The 27,334-nt window shown below is 37.7% G+C and overlaps 1 pseudogene across 1 annotated transcript; it reads left to right on the forward strand.

Moving 5' to 3' along the window:
* Window positions 1-4,858: 4,858 nt before the first annotated feature.
* Window positions 4,859-5,623, forward strand: LOC308435153 (high mobility group protein B1-like; annotated as a pseudogene). The gene has a single exon. The product of its transcript is annotated as a high mobility group protein B1-like (transcript).
* The last annotated feature ends 21,711 nt before the right edge of the window (window positions 5,624-27,334 follow it).

The following is a 27,334-nucleotide window of genomic DNA, read 5'->3' on the forward strand; positions in this document are numbered from 1 at the left end:
CCACTTCCATAAGATAAGCTTTTTCATCTTGTATATGAATAAAAACATGTGGTATTTGCTTTCTCAACCTAGATGATCTTATTTAAAATAATGTTCTCAAGTTCCATTTTTGTTGTTACAGTTTTTATTCTTGTTATGGCTGAATTATATCTTATTGTATATGTGAAATACATTTTATCCACCTATTTGTCTCTCAATAGGCATCTATCTCAGTTGATTTATATCTTTTCAGTTGGGGGATAGTTTTACAATAAGCATAGGCATGCGGATGTGTTTTTTAGTTTGGAGATCTGTGGAGTGAATTGCTAAATCACCTGGTGCCTTTATTCTTATTTTCTGTGCTTATGCTTTACTATTTTTCACAGTGGCTATGCTGATTTACATGTCTATCAACAATATTCGAAAGTTCCTTTTCTCTTCACCTCTGACAAATATTTTTTATAACTCTTTATTGACATGTTCTGATGCTTTGACTTGTTCTCTATTCAGCCCAAGTCTTTTTGCCCCCCTTTTTATTGGATATTCTCTGTATTTACATTTCAGATATAATCTCCTTTCCCCCCACTCCCATTCCCCTCTTCCCCTCTCCCTGCCTTCATGAAGGTGCTCTCTCTCTCTCTCAACCACCCTCTTCCACCTTAGTGTCTTGGCATTCCTCTACACTGGTAAAACAAGCCTTCACTGGACCAAAGACCTCTCCTCCCATTAACTGACACACTTATTTATATTTTGATGTTATTCATTCTAACTGGGTGAATCTAAGTCTGCATTTCCAATTGCACTTCATTCTCAACCAAATCTGTCCAATAGAACATTAAGTTTTTCAAATTTATCTGGCACATTTAATTAAATATTTAAATTTATTTTGTTACAATTAAACTCTAGTAGTATCATATGTCTCTGGCTTATCCAATCAATAGGGTAGATTCATACTACTCCTTTACAAACCTATTATTAATATTTTACAACATAAAATTTTATGTTTGTGCTCATGAATGACAAACATATGAAAAGACTTTACTAACCTCAACCATACATAGATCATTAGTCAAGTATGACCCACTTTCTCCTGATCATGGAAATTCCTCAGAATCTACGATGACAGTGGATTCTCAGCTATCATGAGTAAGAATGTAGACTCTATGAGAAGACATTATCTACTATGGACTACAGATTAAAATAGCAAAGGGAATCAATATATTTAGAAATAAAAGACAAAGAAATGTCCTTACAGATTCTATCTCATATAGACTCTTGAATTTAGGTAGCACAGCTTTCCTCTCCTCACTAACAGTTGTTACGTTGTCACATTGCTCTTCTCCGCCATGATACCTACATTCTTTGGTGTTTTTCTCAAAAGGCCCAATTCTAGAACCTTACAGTGCCCTGTCATTTTTTTTTTTTCTCCAGGGGTAAATAGAGACTTTTTTTCATGTTAAGTATGTCACTGAAGAAGACCTCAGCAATGGCTTATCAAAGGCTCAGGGGTTGTTAGTTCTTACATATATACAAAAAAATCTATCTGCATAATTATATGATGAGAGTTTTATTTTGATCACTGGTATCCTAAATAAACCCACCTGAGCATCAATCTATTGGTTCTCTGGACATTTCAGGGTTTTACTAGAGAAATATTTCCTACTTGATTTCTCACTAACTTTTAATTTTTAAGAATGAGCTACCATTTTCCTTGCCTTCTCTCTTTCTTCTCTTCCTCCTCCTCCTCCTCCTCCCCTTCTTTTTCTCCTTCTTCTCTCCCTCTCTCTCCCTCTCTCCCTCTTCCTCCCTCCCCCCGTTTGTAAATTTCTGTTTAATTTCATGAGACAAATCCAATCATTTGCTTTTAGCAGCTTCTTTGAGCCTGCTCTAAACAAAGTCATCATCCAGGCAAGTAAGTCTTCCCCCCTGTCATCTACTAATTTCTTTTTGTAATGGTCACAAAGAGTTTCACTCAAACCTGTATGAGAACATTTAACTCATTCTGCTGCAATACATTGCTTCTAAACCCATCTCTGTTGAAAGCTTGTAACTCATTAGTAAGATAAATTACAGCAGTCTTTCCTTATATTCAAACTCTGATTAAAATTAAGAGTTAAATATTCAGTGAATGGGCAAAAGCATGAACTACTGAGCTACACAAAATCAGACTGTGGGGCAGAGTAAATCCATGTTCCTGACAGACAAGCCCAAGGTCTTGTTTTTTGGGCAACCTAACCTTTTCTCTTCTAAACAGAATAACCAAGAATGGAGTCTCTCCTCATTGTTTCCTGACATCCCTTTAGAAATTCAGTCATATTTAATATCATTTGCTTCTCCCTAACCTCAGAGCCATCCATCCACACTGTTCTGAAATACTTGGCTTATTTGTCCTCTGTCCCAATTGTTCCTCTTTCTATAGCACTGGAATTTTATTGTTCTCCCTGTTCTATTTTCTACTGACCTTCTGACTTCTCATTGTTTAGATGCCAGGAGGACTCTGTTGACAGCTGGGACCCAGCAAGGCAGATCTGCCATCCCCAAGATATCTCTGAAAATATGCTGGAGTACTCAATAGTCAAGCTTGATATTGCCAGCCCCTTTTCTCTTTTCAGAAGTTCACTGACCTCACAGGCTCTAGCTCCCTTTATTTAAGCCTGATAGTATCTGTGAGATTAGCATATCTAGTATAGGCATAACAGGAGTAAATAACTGTATGTTTGTACTCTGTACATTTCTTTTCAGTCATACCTATGTACTGTTAATCTCTGAATTCCCAAATATTAACCTGGGGACTTTGTTACATGCCTCTGAAAGCTGTCATAAGTACATTATCTAATGATTGAAACTGTATGATAGAATCTTCCAATTACCTTACATTCTGGGTATGCTTCTGCTAAAGCACAGGCCCCATTGTTTCTTCATGGGTCTTGGTGGTATATAGTAACCTACAAGCCTACATCAGTGCATGACACAAATTATTTAATCAGTGAATCAGCTATGTACTGAGTAGATATTAGCAAAAATTACTTTTCCAAGTTTGACTTAGTGTAATATTCACAGTAACCTATTGCAGAAGTCTTTACCTCCAGTGGCATGAATATCAACATCAAGCCATAAGACATCCTTACACTCATGGAATGAACTTTTCTGTCAAGTAGAATGTCTTCATTATGACTATTGGTATTAGGACTGATCTCACCCCCAGCAGCGGCACTGCTCACAGGCGACAGGGACCTGGCATATCTATTGCCATGGAAAAGGCCAAACATTCCCTGCATACATTGGTTCAGATGCCCACCTACACCTGGGAGCAAGTGACATCAGAGCCCACATAAAAGACCCACCCTCTCTCTATCTCTTTTCTTCTCTCTCTCTCCTTTCCCTCCTTGTCCTGTTGCTTAATTAAGCCACTCCACATGGAAACGTGTTGATCAGGTGTGGTTCGTCCGGTTGGGCATTGCAATTTCTATCACAACACTGGCTTCTATCCTGTCTCCATCCTACCATTTACATCTTGTAGTAAGGAACCCATGATCATTCTTATTTAATGACAAAAGTACCCAGTAGGATATATTTAGTTAATAAATAGGTCTTGTTATTAAACAACCCATTGTAAAGCTTTCAAAGGATTTAATGTGTCTGTATGAAAGTACCATCCAGGATTTAGCTCTAAACTTGTGATCTTGATGTTGTCATTTTTATTCTCTTTGTTCCAGTCTGATTTCACAAAATCCTATCTATCTGTTGCAGAGTTAAGTTTAGAAGAAAGCAAAGCGCCCACTTCCGGTGCCATGGCTGCTTGAGGTCCCGGGAGTAGGTGCGGGCACTGCAGGCCCCTTCCTGTGGCACAGTGGATTCAGATTTCAAAACTAGTTTTAAAATCACTATAAAAGACCACTGGGAATAGCAGAGATCCAGGGACACAGGCCTGGCGAGACTGTGGTGCGCTGTGAGTACTCCGGGTGCAGAGAGTGCTAGGCCTAGCCCGTGGTAGGTGCAGCCCTCTGGATGGTCATGGGGAGAAGGGACTCTGCCATAGAGACACGGGTCCACTTGGAAATCCCTTGTAGCAGACCAAGCACTCAAGTCATTTGTCACCTAAAACAGCAGATATCCAGGAACACAGGCCAGGTACATGGGAGAGACAGGAACCAATCACTGACAAGATGGCAAGAGGAAAGAAAAAGAACTTAAACAATAGAAACCAAGACAACCTGGCAACATCAGAACCCAGTTCTCCCATCGCAGCAAGCAAAGGAATACCAAACACTCTAGAAAAAGAAGACTCAGACCTGAAATCATACCTCAAGAAGATGATGGAGACCATTGGAAAGAGCATGAATAACTCACTTAAACAAGAATGGGAGGAAAACCATATAGAAATAGAAGCTTTTAAAGACGAAACAGGTAAAACACTCAGAGAAATCAAAGAACTAGAGGAAAACAGAACCAAAGAGATGAAGGAATTTAAAATGGAAATGGAAACAATAAAGAAAACACTAAAAGAGACAACCCTGGAGGTAGAAAACCTAAAAAAGAAATCAGGAGTCATAGATGCAAGCATCTCCAACAGACTACAAGAAATGGAAGAGAGAATCTCAGCGGCCAAAGACAACATTGAAAACATAGACAAAACAGTCAGAGAAGATGCAAAAGCCAAAAAGTTCCTAACCCAAAATGTCCAGGAGATCCAGGACACAATGAGAAGACCAAAGCTAAGGATTATAGGAATAGAAGAGGGAGAAGAATATTAGCTAAGAGGCACAGAAAATATCTTCAACAAAATCGTAAAAGAAAACTTCCCTACCTTTAAGAATGAGATGACCATAAGCATAAAAGAAGCCTACAGTTACAGAGCAGAGAGAGTGAGGAGGCTGCGTCTGGCTCCCGCTCTCACAGCCATTGCAGTACATTGAGCTCCATAGAGACAGCGCCGGGGCAAGCGAGAGCCAGACGGGCACTGGGCTACTCTGTGCCTCGTGGAGGAAAATCAACTAAACATGGGCAAAGGAGATCCTAAGAAGCCGAGAGGCAAGATGTCCTCATATGCATTCTTTGTGCAAACCTGCCGGGAGGAGCACAAGAAGAAGCACCCGGATGCTTCTGTCAACTTCTCAGAGTTCTCCAAGAAGTGCTCAGAGAGGTGGAAGACCATGTCTGCTAAAGAAAAGGGGAAATTTGAAGATATGGCAAAGGCTGACAAGGCTCATTATGAAAGAGAAATGAAAACCTACATCCCCCAAAAGGGGAGACCAAAAAGAAGTTTAAGGACCCCAATGTACCCAAGAGGCCTCCTTCGGCCTTCTTCTTCTTCTGTTCTGAGTACCGCCCAAAAATCAAAGGTGAGCATTCTGGCTTATCCATTGGTGATGTCGCAAAGAAACTAGGGGAGATGTGGAACAACACTGCTGCGGATGACAAGCAGCCCTATGAGAAGGCCGCCAAGCTGAAGGAGAAGTACAAAAAGGATATTGCTGCCTACAGAGCTAAAGCAAAACCTGATGCAGCGAAAAAGGGGGTGGTCAAGGCTGAAAAGAGCAAGAAAAGGAAGGAAGAAGAAGATGATGAGGAGGATGAAGAGGATGAGGAAGAGGAGGAAGAAGAGGAAGACGAAGATGAAGAAGAAGATGATGACGATGAATAAGTTGGTTCTAGCGTAGTTTTTTTTTTTTTGTCTATAAAGCATTTAACCCCCCTGTACACAACTCACTCCTTTTAAAGAAAAAAATTGAAATGTAAGGCTGTGTAAGATTTGTTTCTAAACTGTACAGTGTCTTTTTTTGTATAGTTAACACACTACCGAATGTGTCTTTAGATAGCCCTGTCCTGGTGGTATTTTCAATAGCCACTAACCTTGCCTGGTACAGTCTGGGGGTTGTAAATTGGCATGGAAATTTAAAGCAGGTTCTTGTTGGTGCACAGCACAAATTAGTTATATGTGGGGACAGTAGTTTGGTTTTTGTTTTTTTTTTTTGTTTTTTTTTCCCCCCGGTTTTTTTTTTTCCTTTTGATTTTCTTTTTTTTTTCTTCATCTTCAGTTGTCTCTGATGCAGCTTATAAGAAGATAATTGTTCTGTTAACTGAATACCACTCTGTAATTGCAAAAAAAATTGCGGGTGTTTTGTTGACATTCTGAATGCTTCTAAGTAAATACATTTTTTTTTTATTAGTATTGTTGTCCTTTTCATAGGTCTGAAAGTTTTCTTCTCCAGGGGAAGCTAGTCTTTTGCTTTTGCCCATTTTGGGTCACATGGATTATTACAGTGTGTATCTTTTCATACAGTTAGCTAGAAAAAAGCTTTTGTCCACACACCCTGCATATTGTAGTTGGGGTAACACTTCCATCCATAGTTGAATTCTCCAAAACCGTGATCAGTTGGATAAGAGATTATATAACTTACTTGGCATAGCAAGGAGTGGTCATTATTAGAATAATAAACCATGGGATTATTAGAATCGAGCAATCTGAAAGCCTGTCCTTGAAGGACTAATAGAGAAGTATGTTCTCCTTACATGAGGACTCTCCTCTTACTGCCATTACTGTGTAATGGCAGTTATATTTTGCAGTTTCCCCTACTAAAGAAGACCTGAGAATGTATCCCCAAAAGTGTGAGCTTAAAATACAAGACTTTGTGCTCTTTGTTGTCCTCAGTCCCAGCGAAGGCTATCATGAGAAGCTGGCTATAATGCTTTTGCCCTTCTATTTACATACAGTTTGCTCAGGAAACTTGACTTGTTAAAGGTATATTTAATTAGTTGGGACAGCTTTTAAAAGCATGCCACATTTAAAATGAAGGGTATATTTTCCTATACTGTGGTTTGTCCCTTTATAAATCAGATACAAGGGAAGAGGATAAACTTTGCATATTAGTTCCAGTTGTCCAATCCATTTGCTTTTCTTTATAAAACCCAAACTCATTCATTAATCATGTTTAATCCGCTTAGTTTAGGAACATTTTGGCAATTTTGTGGGGTATTTTGAGATTATCGTTCTCTAAAAGTGCCAGTGTTTTAAGATAGCGTTCTTGTAATTTTACGTGCTTTTGTGATAGAGTGCTGTTATATCATTTTGACTTGGGTTCTTTACATTTGCGTTTGTTATGTAATTGGAGGAGGAATACTGAACATGAGTCCTGGATGATACTAATAAACTAATAATTGCAGAGGGTTTTTTTTTTTTTTTTTTTTTTTTTTAAAAAAAAAGAAGCCTACAGAACTCCAGATAGAGTGGACCAGAAAAGAAATTTCTCCCCACACATAATAGTCAAAACGCCAAGTGCCCAAAGCAAAGAAAGAATACTAAAAGCAGTAAGGGAAAAAGGTCATGTAACATATAAAAGCAGACCAATCAGAATCACACATGATTTCTCAGCAGAGACTATGAAAGGTAGAAGATCCTGCACAGACATCATGCAGACCCTAAGAGAGCACAAGCGTCAGCCCAAGCTGCTATACCCAGCAAAACTCTCAATCACCATAGATGGAGAAACCAAGATATTCCAAGACAAAACAAAATTTACACAATATCTGACCACAAACCCAGCACTACAATGAATTATAGGTGGAAAACCCAATACAAGGAGGGAAACTACATCCTAGTTAAAAAAAAAAAAAAACCTGAGCAAGAAAACCAAAGGAAGAAAGACACACAGGCACAATTCTACCTTTAAAAGCAAAAATAGCAGGAAATAGTAACCACTATTCCTTAATATCTGTTTACATAAATGGACTCAATTCCCCAATAAAAAGGCATAGGCTAACAGACTGGATACATAAACAGAATCCAGCATTTTGCTGCATACAGGAAACTCATCTCAGAGACAAAGGCAGACACTATCTCAGAGCAAAAGTTTGGGGAAAAACCTTTTAAGCAAACAGCCCAAGAAGCAAGTTGGAGTGGCCATACTAATACGGAATAAAGGCTGGTCTTTAATAACAACAAAGACAACAAAAAGCCCACAAACACATGGAAACTAAACAATTTTCTACTAAATGATAGCATGGTCAAAATAGAAATAAAGAAAGAAATTAAGGATTTTCTAGAATTTAATGAAAATACCCAAACATACCCAAACCTATGGGATGCAATGAAAGCAGCACTGAGATGAAAACTCATAGCTCTGAGTGCTTCCAAAAAGAAACTTGAGAGAGCGTACACTAGCAACTTGACAGCAGAGTTGAAAGCTCTAAAATAAAAGGAAGCAGATACACCCAAGAGGAGGAGATGGCAAGAAATAATCAAACTCAGAGCAAAAGCTGACCAAATAGAAACAAAAAGAACCCTTCAAAGAATCAACAAAACCAAGAGCTGGTTCTTTGAGAAAATTAACAATATTGAAAAACCCTTAGCTAGACTAACTAGAGGGCAAAGAGAGAGTATCCAAGTTAACAAAATCAGAAATGAAAGTGGAGACATAATAACTGAATCTGAGGAAATTCAAGAAATCATCAGATCCTACTACAAAAGCCTATACTCAACAAAGCTGAAAAACCTGGAGGAAATGGATGAATTCCTAGACAGATACCAGATACTAAAGGTAAACCAGGACTAGGTAAACCATCTAAATAATCTCATAACACCTAAAGAAATAGAAGCAGTCATCAAAAGCCTCCCAACCAAAAAAAGCCCAGGTCCAGATGGGTTCAGTGCAGAATTTTATCAGACATTTATTGATAACCTAATACCAATACTCTCCAAATTATTCTACAAAATAGAATCAGATGGAACACTACCTAACTCATTTTTGGAGGCCACAATAACCCTCCTTCTTAAACCACACTAAGACCCTACAAGGAAAGAAAACTTCAGACCAATCTCACTTATGAACATTGATGCAAAAATATTCAAGAAAATACTTGCAAACCAAATCCAAAAACACATCAAAATGATAATTCACCATGATCAAGTAGGCTTCATTCCTGGGATGAAGGGATGATTTAATATACGGAAATCCATCAATATAATCCACCATATAAACAAACTCAAAGGAAAAAAATACATGGTCATCTCACTAGGTGCTGAGAAAGCATTTGACAAAATTTAACACCCCTTCATGTTAAAAGTCCAAGGTTGTCTTTCTCATATTTCATTGTCCTTCTGGGGCCTTAGACATCAAGACACAACAGGTTGTCTGGTCACCCATAATGGTGATTGTTTTCCTGGGTGTTTTTACTTTGACTTCTACTTACCTATTATGGTTTGCACCTTCAACTCACAGTGAAAATCTGATGCTTTTTAGGCTATGGTGAGAGAAACGCAGCAATCTGGGCAGGGTGACCCTTAACTTGATCCCCATTGTCCCCTGTGGATAATCCCTTACCGCTCTCCTTACTCCCTGCCAGCCTTTCAGGAGGTCAGGTATGATGTTACCGTGGGGGTGGGAGTAGGATTTGAGTTACCTTTCCTGTCAGCTGGTGTTTGTTTTCATGACAGATGGTGGATGATGACGTTTCTTTATTGTCCTCCCTAGCTTGCCCTAGAGGGAGCTTTTATTTGCCAGCAAATGTGCTATACTTCCAGAGGAAATGGCATCTGCCTCTGAAGGGGTGTGCAGCAGGCATCTCTGTCCTTTTCTTTGTGTCCTTTGGCCTAAAAGCAACTCTGTGCCTCTTTACTTGGCTTAGGAGAAATAGCATTAAAACACATTTAACCTTCCCTTGGATTTATATATAGACACAGAATAAATATTTTTATATTAGATTGTTTAATGAAACATGAAAAATGTGAAATTTGACAATAATCACTCTTGTGTCCCTACTAAATTTTTCTCTATCTCATTTTTTTTTGTCTTAATAACTGTGATAGTTTCCCTTAAAGTTTTTGAGTAAAAATATTACTTTTAGATACAAGGAAATGAGAATAATTATGTATGGTTCTCTGAGAGTTTATTATTCTCAAATTCTAACAAGCATTAGTATTTTAAATGTGCTCTTATGCAAAGTTTAAGGGAGCTTGCAAAGATCTGGTTTTTACTAGTTACATTGGTTAATTTTTGTCAACTTGACACAAACTAGAATCACTTAGTAAGAAGGACCAACAGTTGAGGAGTTGACTTTATCTGATTGGCCTGTAGGCCTGTCTGTGGCATAGTTTCTTAATTAAAAGAATGTTACAGGAGAGCCGTGTTTACTAAACAGGTGGGCCAAGGCTGCACAGAAAAGAAAGCTGAACAAACTAGCACCACTCAGGTAGTAAGTATTCTTCTATAGTCTTTTCTTCAACTTAAAAAAAAAAAAAGACAAAAGTCATGATGAGCATGGCACATATGTTTTTGGCAAGAACTTGAGAGACATTAAACTTAGTCTTTTTCCTGAGGCTACAAATCAAAATTAGTAATTTAACAATATTTTGAAGGAGAATAAAGTAAATGAAAGGAAACTCATTGATAGTGGAAAAGAAAAGAAAGATGGAAGAGCAATGTAGTTGGATAAGATAATCAAGCTATTTCTAGGAATTAAAGAGGCCACATGTTTGTGGAAAAAAAATAGCATGCAACTCAAGATCAGAGTAGTCATAGGCTCTAGGAGAGAAATGTAGATGTTTTTATTTCCTCAGAGGATGAGATAAGAGCCATTCCCAGGCTTTCTGAATACATGGTTTGGGCTGAACCCAGAGTTTTTTTTTTTTTTTTTTTTTTTTAATATAACTATACCTATACATAAGCCTGGAAGCTTCTAGCCTCCATACAATCTAATCTTCTATAAGCCTGGACCTTGAAGGCTGCCATGTCTTTGCTTTGTCTTCTAACCTAAACCTAGAATGTTTCAAACTTCACGACTTACTGCTGAATAAACTCATTCTTTCTAGCTATTTCTGAACTCTGGCTGTCTTCATTCCACCCAGCTGTTCTGGCTCAAACTTCTCTCCAAGCTGATTCAAATTGGCTTTCATCAGTTTCTGACTGAATTGCTCTACTTGGAAAAACTGCTTCTGAAGTCTACGAACTGATTGCACTGACTGCTAAATGGAACTGCATGAACTCAACTAAACTCAGCTCCACCTCTCTCCCTGCACTGATCTTCAATAGCCTCTCTTTCCTGTCTGCTCTTAAGAGAGTTGGGCTTCTATTTCTGACTCATTTGGCCAAATCTTCCTCTGATTTATCACTTTATGTGCCACCCTAAATTAGACATCATTGTTTGTAATTAAATATGTGTACTAAGGGAATGTCTGCATTCTAGCCAGATCTCACAGACAAAAGTCTTTAGATATTATCTCTTGCTAGAGTAGCCACGTTGTTGGATTAAAATTCTTCTACAAGAAACAACTATTAATTTGTCTAAATAAACATAATATTAAACTTACAATGACATGGTTATGCTTATAGATCAATGCAGCTCTCAAACCTCAGCAAAGAAACCTCTATATTTACTAGATAATGATTAACAGAGACATACAACTGGCCAAGGTGTAGAGAGCAAGAGATTTCAGAATTCTAAGCCTTAAATGGAGCTGAGAATTATGAAGGCTCAGGGATCAATGAAGAAGACAAAAAGAGTGTAAGAGCCAGAACTGGTGGATGACAACAAGAAAACAGAATGTTCTGAAAACAGCAGGGCAACTGCACATATAAATACATAATGGTTGCAATAGCAGCCACAAGGCCTGTACAAGGTCAAATAATAAATAAATAAATAAATAGTGTGTGTGTGTGTGTGTGTGTGTGTGTGTGTGTAAAACCTCACCCCTAGCCATGGAATTAACAATAATTAGGTGGTAGAAAAATGAGTGATGGTTTTCTCAAATGGGTTCCTTCATGAGTACTCTTTGGTTTAGACCCTGGAAGCTCTGAGGGTCTGGTTGATTGATATTGTTATTCTTCCTATGGGGTTGCAAACCCATTCAGCTCCCTCAGACCTCTTAACTTCTCTATTGAGGTCCCCGTGTTTAAAGGTTGGCTGTGAGCATCTGCTTCTGTGTTTATCAGGCTTTGACAGAGTCTCTCAGGAGACAGCTATAATAGGCTCCTGTCAGCAAGCACTTTTTAGCATCAGCAATAGTGTCTGGGTTGAATGTCTGTGTATGGGATGGATCCCCAGGCAGGGTAGCTTTTGAATGGCCTTTCCTTCAGTCTCTGTTTCACACTTTTTCCCCATATTTTCTTTAGATAGGAGCCATTCTGGATCAAAAATTTGTAGATGAGTGGGTAGCCTCATCTCACAACCAGGGGCCTCACCTAACCTCTGGATATGGTCTCTACAGAATCTTCTTCCTCTTTGTTGGCCATTTCAGCTAATCTCATCCCCATTGGGTTCTGACAGCCTTCCTAATGAACACCACAAGGTGATCAATCACATGAGCCTGTGGGAGCCATTTCACATTTGGACTCTAACAACTATCAAATAAGAAAGTATTCACAATACAGAGACACTTCAAAATAATAATTTACTTTTTTTCTTATTAAATCAGAAGTAAAGTAATAACAGTTCTCTGATTTCTGGAAGCTTTTGATCTGTGGATAAAATTTAAATGTCTCATTAAGATCTATATAGTTTATGAGAACTAGAAATATTCCTGTGCCTGTGTGTTCCTGAAATAAAATCTATAAAAATACTTGTATATTTATATAGTAATATATTGCTATACCTGTCTGACTACTTAGTAAGGAATTGTAAAATTAAAAAAAAAATCTCACAATTGTGGCTTAAAAATATAAAAGCTTGTTTTTTTCTGATTAAAAAAAATCTTGAAATAATAGACAAAACACATTGGGAGAAACTACATAGTTATCAAGGACTTACATAATTTCTCACTATTTTATACACATAGCTTTTATTCATCTCTAAGGTTGTTGCTCTAGTTCTTCGTTTAAGGTTACATTTGAGCCATAAGGATGGGGACCAAGGAGTGAAGGCAGATACAGAGAGGGCAAGTGCAAACTTGTAGTGTGAGACCATAAACTGTAACTATTATCTGTAGCCTCAACTTAGTCACATAATCACCCGGAGTTGCACAGGTGTTGAGCAAGCATTTGCCTGACTGTAAGTAAAAACAAAGAAAAAAACATTAATGGATTTCAAAGGTCTTTTTCATAGCTGGGTTATAATTACTAAAACATAACACATGGCTCATATTTATTGTTAGTAATCTTGTCAGCATTGTTTTCCTTTTTAGATGAGAACACTAGGTGCATAAATGATCAGTGGCTGAGTTGAAATTTGAATTTAGGCCATTTGATGACTAATATTCTATTCGATTCAATCTGTTGGATTGTTTGTAATTAACATAGTGTGAAGATAGAAGTTCATAACTTTTCTCTTTGTAGCAAATGGCCAATCATAGCTCGTATTTCTTCAGAAACTTTTATGTGCTAGTTTATTTTAGGCTTTCCACATTTATTCTTATACATTTCATTTTTAAGATTTTTATTTTTTAAAGATTTCTTGAATTTTTAAATGTAGGCAGTGCCCTTTTATTCCCTTTCCTATAATGCTTACATTCCCTTGGTTGGAGTTAGCTAGAAAAGGAGACCTTTAGGTCCCTTGCTCTGAGCTTAACAGCTGTCAGAAGCCAGAATGCTGTACTCTGTCATTATTTTCAATACAAGTTGAGAGATCAGCCTTTCTGCTTAATCCTTGGCAAATAAACTAACAGTAGGGAGATTGGGAGTCATTTATGAAGACGTGCTGGTTGTAGGAGATTGAGCAGTTGTTAATCTTTTTGGCTGAGGTTTGGGGAACCCATTTTAATCAGAATTTGTGCAGGAATAATCCATTATATAAATTCTGACAAAATCCCTCCAATAATTGCAATGAGAACAGTTCTTTTAGGAAAATATGGCTTTACAGAGATGAACAGTGGAACTGGATTTTCATAGAAGCACTCTAAAAGACTCTTGGGTATCAATGGCCCAAAAGGGGCAGAAGTATCTGGAAACCACCCTCTGCCTCTCTTTGTCTAGGAAGATTTATCTAATGTCCTCTTACTAATGACCCTAGAAAGCGAAGGCCTGCATACAAATAATTATGAATTTCTAAGACCTTTACTTAAAAATATGGAAAAATCCAAGGTTATTACACTAATTAAATATGTACTTGTGAATAGAGAGTATTATTTACTGTAAGGCAGAGACAAAGGATACCAGTTTAGAGGATTTGTGCAGTAGGTAGCAAAGATGATTAGATAAGCAAGGTAGTTTTTTTTTTTTTTTTTTTTTTTTTTTTTTTTTTTTTTTGAAGGGGTGGGATTCAAGACTGAGATATCCTTGAAGGATAAAGGAAAGCCAATAGGAATAGGCTGGGACAGCGCTCAGAGCATGGGGCAGTTCTGATACCTATAAAAAGGGAGAGTAGGCAGAATGGTTGTGAAGGAAGTGATCCAGAATTACAGTTCTTGGATTTTTGACTATGTCAAAGAATAAATATCTCTGAGTCAGAATTATCTGTGGGAGACACCTGTCTGCTGCATGACCTGTACTATGCTCATTCATACTGGGAGTTCCACAAGATTGATGTGGCCTCATAATACACTGGAGTGGATCCAGAGACCCTAAGACTGCACTTGCTTGTCAAATCCATTCACTTCAATAATCTCGTATGCATATAATCTTTAGCAGTGCATTTCCATGATGACCACCTCTGGATTCTCAGAGTCCTGACTTTGGATAATGTTCTTCCTCATCTGAGCTTCATTATTTTCATTCTAATCAAAGTGGTTTAGGCAAAAACATCTCTAGTTCTCAGATATCAATTTCATTCTTGAATTCTGTGTGTGTGTGCATGCATGAAGGCTGGAGGATGTATTGTAAAAAGAAATAGACTGTTGGCTGGAAAGCTGGAAAGAAAGATCAGTCTGTCATGTGGTCTCCCTCTCCCCACCTTGGCCTCTTCTTTTTTTCTTTGCTTCAACTTGGGCTGATGGCAAAACCAGCCACAGCTCAGCCTAATCTAATCTAATCTATTCTATTCTAATTGAATTGAATCTATCAGAGAGGTAATGAACTATAAAAGTGTAGATTCAATTACAATTAGAGGAGAGTTTTGTGTTAGCTGGAGTTTGGTGCTGGCCAAAGAATAGAAACTCAAACTAGGTTGAAAAACCCCATCTGTGCTTGTTAGGTCTGCTGTTAGGGGTTGGGCAAATCTTATGAACACAATGAAGAAAAACAGTATCACAGTGATGACTTTTAAGAAGAAAGAGGTATTTACTGTTTTAGATTTTGTCCATTTTTTTAAATAGCTAGGCCATAGGAAAGGAACTTTCCTTTGATTTTTCTTTTCCTCAATCCCTTGCTAGAGGTATACTGCTTTGAATCTTCCATATGCACTTTTATGCCTCTTCTTTTGAATAGTACAGTTTGGTAAGGGGTAGCCTGTCCTTTGAATTTTGAGTGCAATAAAAATTTACTCTGTTGAAATGCGTACTTTTATTATCAAAGAATTTTATGGGTTTTCATTTTTTCTTATTTTTTTTCTTATCCATTTGGGACCCATCTTTTAGGGTTTGAAAGAATGATTCCTCAGGTAACCCAGTCATAAAAGAGCACTTATGGTTTGTACTCACTGATAAGAGGATACTAGCCCCCCATACTCGGAATACCCAAGAAACAATTCACAGAAATTATGAAGCTCAAAGAGAAGGAAGGCCAGAAAGTGGATGCCTCAATCCTTCTTAGAAAGGAGAACAAAACACTCATGGGAGGAAATAATGAGACAAATAGAGGAGTAGGGTTTGGAGAAAAGATCATTCAAAATTGCCTCACCAGGGGATTCATCCCATATTCAGCCACTAAACTCACACACTATTTCTGATGCCAAGTAGTGCTTACTGGCAAGAATATGATATGGATACCTCCACAGAGGCTCTGCCAGAACCATATGGATACGGAGAAGGATGTTTGCAGCTAACCATCAGACTGAACACGGGGACCTCAATGAAGGAGCTAGAGATAGGACTGAAGGAGCTGAAAGGCTCTGTAACCCCATGAGAAGAACAAAATTATTAACTAACCAAACCCACCACAGCTACCAGGGACTAAAACACCAACCAATGAGTACACATGGAGAGATCCATGACTCCAGGTGCATATGCAGCAGAGGATAGCATTCTCTGGCATCAAGGAGAGGAGAGGACTTTGGTCCAGTGAAGGCTCTTTTACCCAGTGTAGGGGAATGCCAAAGCTTGAGGTGGGAGAGGAAGGTTGGGAAAGGGAACATCTTCATGGAAGCAATGGGAGGGTGAGGAGGGATGGAATTGGCAGAAAGGGGATAACATCTGAAATGTAAATACAGAGAATATCCAATTTAAAAAAAACGGATTAAAAAAACAAAAGAGGATGATTCCTCAGAAGGCTGTCTGAAGGTAGGGAGGAGTCTGGGTTTTGGAGTTTGGTTTTTCTCTTTTGTCCAAAGCATCCACGGAACTTTGTGGCCTTTTTTAATAAAGCCCACCACTAGAGACATTTTGCCTCCATTAGAGACATTTACATGCTCTAAATGTCTGAGCAATTATAGTATAATGTACCCAACTTTGCAGAAAATAGGACTCCAATGAAGATGGAGCTTCCTGTATCTGTTTTTGTTTTGTAAAAACTCAAACAGTGAGAGATTTTTTTCAAATCAATTAAAAAATATTCAGACAGTGAAGTCCTTTCTGTCCTAGTCTGAAGGGCTAGGAGCAGCAATGCTGAGTCTAAGTATGATACTGTATCTCTGAGCTAGAATGAATCTTTGTTGTTTACAGATTTCCACTGGTTTTTGAGTTTCTGATCTCCTGATAAAGATCCCATTACCTGCCTCTATTCTTCTTTTTAATCTTTATTTTAAAAAACAAAGATAAAATAAAAAAATTAAACATTTTTACATAAATGTATACAAATACAACTGTGTCAGTGCTTGGCTTTTTTTTTTTTTTAAGGTTTGATACTCTGCATTAAGGTCTTACTAGTTACAATGAGCAAAAAGTACATGTAAAACAGGGTGTAACCTGGAATTAGACAACGTTTTCTTGGTGTGTAAGGATTGAGCAAACGATTTTTTTTGTTTTGTTTTCTTTTTTTCTTGAACTTCACACAGTCTGTGAGTTGTTTCTGAGGCAGTCCGAGCCTCTGGGGTTAGAATTCCACTATCAGTGACTGCATCTTATGTCTGTTCTTTTGTGACTGGGTTATCTCACTCAGGATGATATTCTCTAGATGCAACCATTTTCTTAAGAATTTGGTTAAGTCATTGTTTCTGATAGCTGAGTAGTACTCCATTGTGTAAATGTACAACAATCTTTGTATCCATTCATCTTCTGAAGGACATCTGGGTTCTTTCCAGCATCTAGCTATTATAAATAGGGCTGCTATGAACATTGTGGTGCATGTATTTTTGTTGTATATTGGAGTGTCTCTGGGGTATATGCCCAGAACTGGAATAGCTGGATCTTCAGGTAGTACTATGTCCAATTTTCTGAGAAATCGACACACTGAATTCCAGAGAGGTTGTATCAGTTTACAACCCCACCAACAGTGGAGAAGTGTTCTTCTTTCTCAAGATCCTTGCCAGCATCTTCTGTCATCTGAGTTTTGGATCTTGGCCAATCTGACTGGTGTGAGGTGGAATCTCAGGGTTGTTTTGATTTGCATTTCCCTGATGGCTAAGGATGTTGAGCACTTCCTTAGATGTTTCTCAGCCATTGGATATCCCTCAATTGAGAATGTTTTGTTTAGCTCTGTACCCCATTTTTTTTTAATAGGGCTGTTTGATTCTCTGGTGTCTAGCTTTTTGAGTTCTTTGTATACCTTGGATATTAGGCCTCTATCTGATGTGGAGTTGGTAAAGATCTTTTCCCATTCTGTTGGCTGCCATTTTGTTTCTTTGACAATGTCCTTAGCCTTACAGAACTTTGCAATCTCATTAAGTCCCATTTGTTAATCTTTGTCCTTAGCGCTTGAGCCATTGGTGTTTTGTTCAGAAAATTTTCTCCTGTGCCTATGTGTTCTAAGGTTTTTCCTCTTTTCTCATCTAATAGTTTCAGTGTATCTGGTTTAATGTGGAGATCTTTGATCCACTTACACTTGAGCTTTGTACAAGGAGATAAGAAAGGGTCTATTTTCATTCTTTTGCATGCTGAGTGCCAGTTGGACCAGCACCATTTGGTGAATAGGATGTCCTTTTTCCATTGAATGTTTACAGCTCCTTTGTCAAAAATCAGGTTTCTATATACGTGAGGGCTCATTTCTGGATCTTCTATTCTATTTCATTCATCCACGTGCCTATTTCTGTACCAGTACCATGCAGTTTTCAACACAATTGCCTTGTAATATAGCTTGAGGTCAGGGATAGTGATTCCCGCAGATGTTTTCTTGTCATTGAGGATGTATTTTGCTATTCTAGGTATTTTGTTATTCCATATAAAATTGCACATTGATCTTTCCAATTCCATGAAGAACTGGGTTGGAATTTTGATGGGGATTGCATTGAATCTGCAGATTGCTTTTGGTAGGATGGCCATTTTTAAAATGTTGATCCTTTCAATTCATGAGCATGGGAGATCTTTTCATTTTCTGTGATCTTCCTCGATTTTCTTCTTTAGAGGTTTGAAGTTCTTGTCGTACAGGTCCTTCATTGGCTTAGTTAGTCACACCAAGGTATTTCATAGTTTTTGTGACTATTGTGAAGGGTATCTTTTCCCTAATTTCTTTCTCCACATGTTTGTCCTTTGAATATAGGAAAGCTACTGATTTGTTTGAGTTAATTTTGTATCCAGCCACTTTGCTGAACTTGTTTATCAGCTGTAGGTGTTTCCTGGTAAAATTTGTGGGGTCATTTACGTATACTATCATGTCATCTGCAAAGAGTAATGTTTTTACTTCTTGCTTTCTGATTTGTATCCCCTTGATCTCCTTTTGCTGTCTAATTGCTCTGTCCAGGACTTCCAGTAGTATGTTGAATAGGTAGGGAGATAGTGGGCAGCCTTGTTGAGTCCCTGATTTTAGTGGGATTGCTTCAAGTTTCCCACTGTTAAGTTTTATGTTCTCTGTTGGTTTGCTGTATATTGTTTTTATTATGTTTAGGTATGGATCTTGGATTCTTGTTCTTTCCAGGACTTTTAACATGAAGTGGTGTTGAATTTTGTCAAATGCTATCTCAGCATCTAGTGAGATGACCATGTGATTTTGTTCTTTGAGTTTGTTTATATGGTGGATTACATTTATGGATTTCCTTATATTAAACCATCCCTGCATCCCAGGGAAGAAGCCTACTTGGTCATGGTGAATGATCCTTTTGATGTGTTCTTGGATTCGTTTGCAAGGATTTTGTTGAGTATTTTTGCATCAATGTTCCTAAGTAAGATTGGTCTGAAGTTTTCTTTTTTTGTAGGGTCTTAGTGTGGTTTAGGAACTAGGGTTATTTTAGCCTCAAGAAATGAGTTAGGTAGTATTCCGTCTGATTCTATCTTGTGGAATAGTTTGGAGAGTATTGGTGTTATGTCCGCAACAAATGTCTGATAAAATTCTGCACTGAACTCATCTGGATTTGGGCGTTTTTTGGTTGGGAGGCTTTTGATGACTTCTTCTCTTTTTTTAGGTGTTATGGGATTATTTAGATGGTTTACCTGGTCCTGGTTTAACTTTACGATCTCGTATCCGTCTCGGAATTAATCCATTTCCTCCAGATTTTCAAACTTTGTGGAGTATAGGCTTTTGTAGTAGGATCTGATGATTTCTTGAATTTCCTCTGTTTCAGTTGTTATGTCTCCAGTCTCCTTTCTGATTTTTTCATTTGTATACTCTCTTTGCCCTCTAGTTAGTCTGTCTAGGTGTTTATCAATCTTGTTGATTTTGTCAAAAATCAACAAGCTTTTGGTTTTGTTTATTCTTTCGATAGTTCTTTTTGTTTCTATTTGGTCTATTTCTACCCTAATTTTGATTATTTCTTGCCATCTACTCCTCTTGGGTGTATCTGCTTTTTTTTTTTTTGTTCTAGAGCTTTCAACTGTGCTGTCAGGTTGCTAGTGTATGCTCTCTCCAATTTCTTTTTGGAATTGCTCAAGGCTGTGATTTTTCCTCTCAGTACTGCTTTCGATGCATTCCATAGGTTTGGGTGTATTGCGTTCTTGTTTTCATTGAATTCTAGAAAATTTTTTATTTCTTTCTTTATTTCTTCTTAGACCCTGCTATCATTTAACAGAGGGTTGTTTAGTTTCCATGTGTATGTGGGCTTTTTGTTGTCTTTGTTGTTGTTAAAGACCAGCCTTAGACCATGGTGATCTGAGAGGATGCATGAGAGTATTTCAATCTTCTTATATCGATTGAGGCTCGTTCTGTGTCCAATTATGTGGTCAATTTTCGAGAAAGTGCCATTGGGTGCTGAGAAGAAGGTGTATTCTTTTATTTAAGGATGATATGTTCTGTAGATATCTATTCATTCCAGTTGGTTCATAGTCTCTGCTAGTTTTATAGTGTCCTTGTTCAGTTTCTGTTTCCATGATCTGTCCATTGGTGAGAGTGGGGTACTAAAGTCTCCCACTATTATTGTGTGGGATGAAATGTATTTTTTGAGCTTTATTAATGTTTCTTTTATCAATGTGGGTGCTTTTGTATTTGGAGCATATACGTTAAAGATTGTGAGTTCCTCCTTACAGATTTCCCCTGTAATGAGTAAAACGTGTCCTTCCTTTTTTTTTTTTTTTTTTTTTTTTTTTTTTTTTTTTTTTTTTTTTGATAGCTTTTGGTTGGAAATATACTTTATTCGATTTGAGAATAGCCACTCCAGCTTGATTCTTGGGGCTGTTTGCTTGGACGTCTTTTTCTCAACCTTTTACGCTGAGATAATATCTGTCTTTTTCTCTGAGATGAGTTTCCTGTATGCAGCAAAATGCTGGATTTTGTTTATATATCCAGTCTGATAGCCTATGTCTCTTTATTGGGGAGTTGAGTCCATTTATGTTAATAGATATCAAAGAATAGTGGTTTCTGTTTCCTGCTACTATTGCTTTTGTAGGATGAGTTGTGTCTGTGTCTCTTTCTCCTTTTGGTTTTCTTGTTAGAAGTTTTCTTATTTTTACTAGCATGAAGTTCCCCTCATTGTATTGGGTTTTCCACCTATAATTCCTAGTAGTGCTGGGTTTGTGGTCAGATATTGTGTAAATTTAGATTTGTCTTGAAATATCTTCATCTCTCCATCTATGGTGATTGAGAGTTTTGCTGGGTATAGCAGCTTGGGCTGGCACGTGTGCTCTCTTAGGGTCTGCATTATGTCTTTCCAGGCTCTTCTAGCTTTCATAGTCTGTGCTGAGAAATCGGGTATGATTCTGATTGGTCTGCCTTTATATGTTACATGACCTTTTTCCCTTACTGCTTTTAGTATTCTTTCTTTGCTTTGGGCACTTGGTGTTTTGACTATTATGTGTTGGGAGGTATTTCTTTTCTGGTCCAACCTATTTGGAGTTCTGAAGGCTTCTTTTATGCTGGTGGTAATCCTATTCTTAAGGGTAGGGAAGTTTTCTTCTTCAATTTTGTTGAAGATATTTACTGTGCCTTTTATTCTTCTCCCTCTTCTATTCTTATTATTTTTAGGTTTGGTCTTCTCATTGTATCCTGGATCTCCTGGACATTTTGTGTTAGGAGCTTTTTGGTTTTTGCATCTTCTCTGGCTGTTTTGTCTATGTTTACAATGTTGTCTTCGGCCCCCGAGATTCTCTCTTCCATCTCTTGTAGTCTATTGGAAATGCTTGCTTTTGTGACTCTTAATTTCTCTTTTAGTTGTTCTACCTCTGGGGTTATCTCTTTTAGAGTTTTTTTATTGTGTCAATTTCTGTTTTAAATCTCTTCTTTTATTCCTTCATCTCTTTGTTTCTGTTTTCCTCTAGTTCTTTGAGTTCTTTGAGTGTTTTTCTTGTTTCCTCTTTAAAAGCTTCTGATTCTTTTTGCTTTTTGTCCTGGTCTTGTTTAAGGATCTCTATCAGTGTCTTGAGGTATGATTTTAGGTTTGCGTTTTCTTTATCTGGAGTGTTTGGCATTCCAATGTTTGCTGTGATAAGAGAACTGGGTACTGGTGTTGCCAGGTTGTCTTGGTTTCCTTGGGATATGCTATTTTGCTTTCCTCTTGCCATCTTGTTCTCAGTGATATGTTGTTGCCTTTCACTTGTACCTGGTCTGTGTCCCTGGATCTTCACTGATCCAGGTGGCGGATGGTTCAAGCCCTGTTCTGTGCCCCAAAGTTTCTGGGTGGGAACAGAGGTCTCAATGCTTCATTCCTGGTCCCTGTATCAGGCAGGGCAGAGGTGTGCTTTCCGTGCTCACTCGGCAAAAATCTCTCTGCTCCCTGGCTGCTCAGATATGCTTCTCACCAGAGTTTAAACCTTTGAGACCTGCTGGTCCAGGTGACAGATGGGCCAAGCCATGTTCTGTGCCCCAAAGCTGCCAGGTGGGAACAGAGTTTACAATGCTGGGTTCCTGGTCCCTGGATCAGGCAGGGCTGGGGCATGCTTTCCATGTGTAGTAGGCAGAGTTCTCTCTGCTCCCTGGCTGCTCAGATCCCCTCCTCACCAGTCTTTAAACCTTTGGGAACTCCCTGCCTCTCTTCCTACATCTTAACAATTGATTATTTAGCCTATTACACCAATGCTTCACTATTCCTAAATGCTAAAGAAATAATGCCACGGTCCTATATTCTATTACCCACAACTTGCCTGGATCACTGATATTTTTATGTGAACTTTTAGCTATTCAAAAGATAAGTTTACTTATGTATATAGTTCAGGCAATTTTTTTACAACTTTATTTGAAAAAACAAAGATAAATGTACAAATTTTAAGCATTTTTTGCATAAAAGTAAACAATACATTCTGTCAGTACATGTTTTTTATTTTTTTAAAGGTTTGATAGTGTGATTAAGATCTTACTAGTTACAATGAGCATAAAGTACATGTAAAACAAGATGTAACCTGGAAATAGTCAAAGTTTTCTTGGTGTGTAAAGGTTTTTTTTTTTTTTTTTTTTTTTTTACAATGAGCAAACAGTACATGTAATACAGGGTGTAACCCGGAATTTGTCAATGTGTTCTTGGTGGGTAAGGATTGAGCGAAACTTTTTTTTTTTGTTGTTGTTTTGTTTTGTTTTCTTTTTTCTTGGACTTCACACAGTCTGTGAGTTGTTTCTGGGGCAGTGTGAGCATCTGGAGTTAGCATTCCACTATCAGTGACTGCATATTATGTCTGTTCTTTTGTGACTGGGTCATCTCACTCAGGATGATATTCTCTAGATGCAGCCATTTTCTTATGAATTTGGTTAAGTTATTGTTTCTGGTGGCTGAGTAGTATTCCATTGTGTAAATGTACCACGATATTTGTATCCATTCATCTTCTGAAGGACATCTGGGTTCTTTCCAGCTTCTGGCTATGATAAATAGAGCTGCTATGAACATTGTGGTGCATGTTATCTTTGTTGTGTATTAAAGTGTCTCTGGGGTATATGCCTAGAAGTGGAATATCTGGGTCTTCAGGTAGTATTATTTCCAATTTTCTGAGGTATCACAAGACTGATTTCCAGAATGGTTGTATCAGTTTACAACTCCACCAACAGTGGAGAAGTGTTCCTCTTTCTCAAGATCCTTGCCAGCATCTCTTGTCATCTGTGTTTTGGATCTTGGCCAATCTGACTGGTGTGAGATGGAATCTCAGGGTTGTTTTAATTTGCGTTTCCCTGATGGCTAAGGATGTTGAGCACTTCCTCAGGTGATTCTCAGCCATTCGATATTCCTCAATTGAGAACATTTTGTTTAGCTCTAGTTCAGGCAATTTTAACCTTCCTTATTTAAACTAATAAAGATGTTGCAGGTCACTAATAATTGTAGAATAAGACTTTAGGCAGTTAAATATCTAGGCTGGCCATAATTCATTAATTCAGTTCTTTTGAGTTGGGGTAGTAAAAGGAACAAGTTGAATTTATGACATATTTAACATGATATTTATGATTGTATATCTCCATATGGTATTGAAAAACTCAACCAACTCATACCTATATGAGGTAAGGAAAATTGAAATAGAAGAGGGCAAAGAATATCAACTAAGAGGCACAGTAAATATCTTCAACAAAATCGTAGAGAGAAAACTACCATACCCTTAAGAATGAGATGACCATGAACATAAAAGAAGCCTACAGAACTCCAAATAGGGTGGACCAGAATAGAAATTTTTCCCGACACATAATAGTCAAAATACCAAGTGACCAATGCAAAGAAAGAATACTAAAAGCAGTAAGGGAAAAAGGTCAGGTACCATAAAGGCAGACCAATCAGAATCACACCTGATTTCTCAGCAGAATCTATGAAAGCTAGAAGAGCCTGGACAGATATCATGCAGACCCTAAGAGAGCAAAAGTGTCAGCCCAAGTTGCTCTACCCTGCCAAACCCACAACCACCATAGATGGAGAGATGAAGATATTCCAAGACAAAACTAAATTTACACAACATCTGACCACAAACCCAGCACTACAATAAATTATAGATGGAAAACCCAGAATAACGAGGGGAACTACATCCAAGTAAAAACAAGAACACTCCTAAGCAAGAAAACCAAAAGAAGAAAGACACACAGGCACAATTCAACCTCTAAAAGCAAAAATAGCATGAAACATCAACCACCATTACTTTATATCTGTTTACATAACTGGACTCAATTTCCCAATAAAAAGATATAGGCTATCAGATTGGATACATAAACAAAACCCAACATTTTACTGCATACAGGAAACTTATCTCAGAGACAAAGACAGACACTATCTCAGATTAAAAATTTGGGAAAAAACCTCCAAGCAAATGCTACAGAAGCAAGCTGGAGTGGCCATTCTAATATCAAATAAAGTAGATTTTCAACCCAAAGTTAGCAAAAAAGGTAAGGAAGGACACTTTTTACTTATTACAGAGGAAATTTGTCAGGAGGTACTCTCAGTCCTTAACATACATGCTCCAAATACAAAATCACCCACATTCATAAAAGAAACTCTACTAATGCTCAAAAAATAAATTGCAGCCCACACAATAATAGTGAGAGGCCTCAATACCTTACACTCATCAATGGACAGATCACAGAAACAGAAACTGAACAAGGACACAGTAAAACTAGCAGAGGTTATGAACCAACTGGAATTAATAGATATCTACAGATTATATCATTTTAAAACAAAAGAATACACCTTCTTCTCCGTACCTCATGGCACCTTCTCAGAAATTGACCCCATAATTGGTCACAAATCGAGCCTCAATAGATATAAGAAGATTGAAATCCTCCCATGCATCCTTTTAGATCACCATGGTCTAAGGCTGGTCTTTAATAATAACAAAGACAACAAAAAGCCCATACACACATGGAAACTAAATAATGCTCTATTAAATGACAGTAGGGTCAAAGACGAAATAAAGAAAGAAATTAAGGATTTTCTGGAATTCAATGAAAATGAAAACACAACATACCCAAATGTATGGGATGCAATGAAAGCAGTACTGAGATGAAAACTCATAGCTCTGAGGGATTCCATAAAGAAACTGGATATAGGATACAGTAGCAACTTGACAGCACAGTTGAAAGCTCTAGAACAAAAGGAAACAGATACACCCAAGAGTCGTAGATGGCAAGAAATAATCAAACTCAGAGCAAAAGTTGACCAAATAGAAACAAAAAGGACCATTCAAAGAATCAACCAAATCAAGAGCTGGGTCTTTGAGAAAATTAACAATGTTGATAAACCCATAGCCAGACTAACTAGAGGGCAAAGAGAGAGTCTCCAAATTAACCAAATCAGAAATGAAAGTGGAGACATAATAACTGAAACTTACGAAATTCATGACATCATAAGATCCCAATATAAAAGCCTATACTCATCAAAGCTGGAAAATCTGGAAGAAATGGATGAATTCCTAGAGAGATACCAGATACTAAAGTCAAACCAGGACCAGGTAAACCATCCAAATAATCCTATAACACCTAAAGAAACAGAAGCAGTCATCAAAAGTCTCCGAACCAAAAAAATCCCAGGTCCAGATGGGTTCAGTGCAGAATTTTATCAGACATTTACTGATGACCTAAAACCAATACTCTCCACACTACTCCATAAAATAGAATCAGATGGACCACTACCTAACTCATTTTTTGAGGTTAAAATAACTCTCGTTCCTAAACCACACAAAGACCCTACAATGAAAGAGAACTTCAGACCAATCTCACTTATGAACATTGATGTGAAAATACTCATCAAAATCCTTGCAAACCGAAACCTAGAACACATCAAGATGATCATTCACCATGATAAAGTAGGCTTCATCCCTGGGATGTACGGAATATACAGAAATCCATCAATGTAATCCACAATATAAACAAACTCAAAGAAAAAAACCACATGATTATCTCACTAGATGCTGAGTAAGTATTTGACAAAATTTTACACCCTTTCATGTTGAAAGTCTTGAAAAAAAGAAGGAATCCAAGGCCCATACCTAAATATTATAAAAGCAAAATACCGCAAACCAACAGCCAACATCAAACTAAACGATGGGAAACTTGAAGCTTTCCCACTAAAATTAGGTATTTGACAAGGCTGCCCACTCTCCCCCTACCTATTCAACATAGTACTGGAAGTCCTGGACAGAGCAATTAGACAGAAAAAGGAAATCAAAGGGATACAAATTGGAAAGGAAGAAGTAAAAACATCCCTATTTGCAGATAACATGATAGTGTACTTAAGAGACCCCACAAATTTCACCAGAGAAATTTCACAGCTAATAAACAAGTTAGGCAAAGTGGCTGGATATAAAATCAACTTAAACTAATCAGTAGCCTTCCTCTATTCAAAGGACAAACATGTGAAGAAAGAAATTAGGGATAAGATACCCTTCATAATAGTCACAAAAATATGATATACCTTGGTGTGACTCTAAGTAAGCAAGTGAAGGACCTGTATGGCAAGGACTTCAAACCTCTAAAGAAGGAAATTGAGGAAGATCTCAGAAAAGGAAAGGTCTCCCATGCTCATCGATTGGAAGGATCAACATTGTAAAAATGGCCATCTTACCAAATCAATCTACAGATTCAATGCAATCCCCATGAAAATACTAACCCAATTCTTCATTGAGTTGTTAAAATCAATATGCAATTTCATCTAGAATAACAAAAGACTTAGGAATAGTGAAATCCATCCTCAACAAGAAGAAAACATCTGCGGGAATCACTATCCCTGACCTCAAGCTATATTACAAGGCAATTGTGCTAAAAACTGCTTGGTACTGGTATAGAAATAAGCATGTGGATCAATGGAATAGAATAGAAGATGCAGAAATGAGCCCTCACATATATGGTCACCTGATTTTCAACAAAGGCGCTGCAAATATTCAATGGAAAATGGACAGCCTATTCAATAAATGGTGTTGGTCCAA

Source organism: Micromys minutus, assembly GCF_963924665.1.
Source record: "Micromys minutus genome assembly, chromosome: 22".
NCBI lineage: Eukaryota > Metazoa > Chordata > Mammalia > Rodentia > Muridae > Micromys > Micromys minutus.